General features: G+C 36.2%; 1 long non-coding RNA gene across 1 annotated transcript in view; it reads left to right on the top strand.

Annotated features, from left to right (window-relative positions):
* The first annotated feature begins 1,493 nt into the window (after nt 1-1,493).
* Nucleotides 1,494-3,490, top strand: part of LOC128248533 (uncharacterized) — a 51,238-nt gene continuing 49,241 nt past the window's right edge. Inside the window, exon 1 of the long non-coding RNA XR_008264708.1 lies at nt 1,494-1,757. This is a non-coding gene — a long non-coding RNA (uncharacterized LOC128248533). The remainder of the gene's footprint in view (nt 1,758-3,490) is intronic.

Raw genomic sequence — 3,490 nt, 5'->3', positions numbered from 1 at the left:
TGTGTGTGTGTGTGTGTGTGTGTGTGTGTGTGTGTGTATGAAAGTATGTCAATAAGTAGCGGAAGTAATAACCGTTATTGAGATTGTAGCGTCATCTCTAAAATTATCTCCTAATTTTCTTTAAGCTTCAATATGTTTAACATACATCCGTGTCAGAAGTCAACTTAGGATGAGTCTTGTCAAGTCTTGTCAAAGTAGTTTGTTATTTTAACGCTATTAACGAGGTTATCTAATGTCAATTATAAGACATCCTTTACTTTTCGCGCTCTTTTTACAACTTCTATACAACTCTTTTATATAACTATTCTCTATCAAGTCTAAAGCAATTCTGCATCTATCTTCATAATAATTTCATCACCTATATTGATATATTCGTTATCACTATATATGTGGATATATAATAAATTTAATGAAGTCATTTAAAATGGTGTGGTCACTTTAAACCAACGGTTTCCAACTGGTCCGGGCCGCGAATCAGTATCGAGTTCGTTTGATACCAGGTTGCCCAGAAAAGATTGATTTTTTTTCTTTTATTTCTATTTCGTGAATATCGCAGTCTGCATGGTGTTTTGGCATTATATATATATTATGTGTTTAATATGCATATATTATATGCGTAATAATTAAATTATATTGGGTTGGCAACTAAGTTCCCGCCGTTTTCTTTTTAATTTTGGAATTTATTGCGCTTTTAAATTTTGGAATCTATTTTTTTCCAGAATTCTATTTTTGAATCATTTTGGAATCTATTTTGTTTTCTTTTCTTTTTTCTTCTAGTTAATTTTAGTTAATTTTTGTTTATTTTCAGATCATTAAACTGGAATGTCAAGTTAAGAAAAACGAGCATTTTCGACACCTCCTTCTTTTTGCTTTTAATCAAGGTTCTAAGGCCGCAAAAGCTGCTCAGGACATTTGTGCTGTGTATGGAGAGGGAACTTAGTTGCCAACCCAATATATTAGGCTCTTTATTGTGCGTTGGTATGTACATGATATTCTGCTCCGTCGAAAAATAGTCCTGCATGAAAGCGGTCGATGGTGTGAAAGGAGTCGAGGCCTACTACACTAAAAATAATGACGAGCATATTTAAGAGCATTGGAAGCAGAAGGAAGCAGAATCTTGTTGCAATAATATTTTGTTGCTGCCAAGACAGGACAGTGTGGCTACAATTCTCCTGTGTACCTGAAATCTTGCTATTTTCCTTTTAATAAAAACAGGCGAACTTATTCTATTTTATTCCCGTTTTATAACATGAAGAGACATTTGATGACGTAGGCTGTCATTAATTTCCTCAAACTCAATTAGTTGTTTGACTCATGTGCAGATCTGATTGGACAAACCAAGGATTAAATGCATACAGGTCGTTATCATTATCAGGAATATCTTTCTTCTTTTTAAAGACTGTAGGGTGAGATTTGAGAGAGCTTTAGCTGCTATTTCTAGCAAAGTCTAATGACCTTCTCGTTAACTTGCTGGACTGTAATGATTTTCTTTGTTGACAGAAACAGAAAATATTAAAAGATAAAAGATGTGTTAAGTAAGAAAGACACAGAGAACCTTATTATAAACATGAGTGTGTCACCCAAGATATTGTTTTAGGCTCAGCCCCTGTCACATTTTTAACAACAACAACGGCTCTTAAATCCCATCGGAATTTTCTTTAAGTGCAGTCACATGTGATTAAAAACAGATATTATTTCTTCTGCAATGAAAGTGAGGCGTGTCAGCCACTTGAGCGTACCAACAGAAAATATAGCACGTACGTATATACATACATCTATGTGTGCGTGTGTGTGTGTGTGTGTGTGTACATACATAGATACCTACAGACAAATATAAGAAACCTAGGGTATCTGAGTAAATAGAACTAAATATAGAAATAAATATTTATACAGAATAACAGAGATGCATACATTATTTACTTTAAACTTACATTGACACAAAGTGAGATATTAGAACGAGACGGACATCAAACCGAATGAAACTACCCTAGTATACAACTGGTATTTGTTTTATTGACTACACAGGATAGTGGAAGGAAAAGACAACCGTGACAAGAATTTGCCTCAGAACATAACAGGCCATACTGAATAGAAAAATGGTTTTTATCCCGACACAGAAACCGCTTCTGCCGCTCGGTTGTGTTGAACTTATTGAGTTATAGAAACGTAAAGATAGAATGATGATAAAAATTAAAATGCGATAGAGGTCGTTCAAGATGGGGGTCATATGAGATGCAATTATAAATTTCATGTCTAATACATATTGTTTTCTTATCGTTTCTAGGATTTGATTGGTTCTTTATGAACGTCCAAAGGATAAAGCACAAAGCTGCACCAGCTGAGATTTGATAAAGGTAGGCCCTAGACATTAATGTCACGAGTTCTAGAACTCATAGAGTTACTTACGCGGTTTTCCTTGGTAAATAAGCGATCGAGATCACAATATTCCTCCTGGACGGGGCGCCAATGAGTCGCAGAGTTACTCATTTACAGCTGAAGCAACGTGAAATGAAGCGTTTTGCTCAAGAACAAAACATACCTCCCAGTCCTGGAATCGAAACCACAATCTTGTGATAGTGAATACAACACCCTAACAACGCGCCTAGGCCACGCGCTTAGACTAGAATGTAAAATGAATGTAACTAAATAGTACAAGACACATTATTCGCCGCATAACTGAATCTACTATTGACATTCTTAATGTCTAAAACAGATTAGAAGCCAGAATTAAATATCCATATCTCTATTGGCAACAACAAAGCTACTTTTGTTGTGTAAAATATCTGTATTATCTTACGTCAAATAGTCTCAGAAAAGCTAGTGGCCATCACTGAAGTTGCAAAGAAGGCCACTTAGCGGTTTGGGATTTAAAAAAAAAAGCAGACTGATGTTTTACTTTTATTGGGATGCTAGCTGTGATTTGACCGACCCCGGTTGGGTCAAATGGGTGATACAGTTTGAAACACCAGAGACATCATTGATGTTGCATCTCATAGTATCCGAAGCGACTCGAAGCATACACTCAGTTTATGGGAAAGAATGCTTGAATGAAAGAACTTGCAGAAGATGGTTTGCAAAATTCAGAAGTGGAGAGTTCAGCCTTGAAGACGAAGATCGAACAGGACGTCCAGTTGAGTTTAATGATAAGCACCTTGAGGCATTACTTGAAGAAAATCCTGCATTATCAGTTGAAGAATTGGCAATAAAGCTTAGTTCAAACCATACAACTGTTCATCGTCATCTTCAACAACTTGGAAAGGTTCCTAAACTTGGAAAATGGGTGCCTCGTGAATTGTCCGAAAGCAACCGCAAATCCAGAGTTGACATCTGTTCTTCTCTCCATTCTCGTGAACTCATTTCACCCTTTTTGGATAGACTTGTGACTGGTGACGAAAAATGGATCTTCTATCGAAATGTTAAATGTCGTAAACAATGGCTTGGTAAAAGGGAAAAAGCTCAGCCACAACCGAAAAGGGAACTTCATGGGGAA

Source organism: Octopus bimaculoides, chromosome 8, assembly GCF_001194135.2.
Source record: "Octopus bimaculoides isolate UCB-OBI-ISO-001 chromosome 8, ASM119413v2, whole genome shotgun sequence".
In the NCBI taxonomy this organism is placed as follows: domain Eukaryota; kingdom Metazoa; phylum Mollusca; class Cephalopoda; order Octopoda; family Octopodidae; genus Octopus; species Octopus bimaculoides.
Note: the sequence above shows the minus strand (reverse complement) of the source record. Positions and strands in the feature narration are given on the sequence as shown.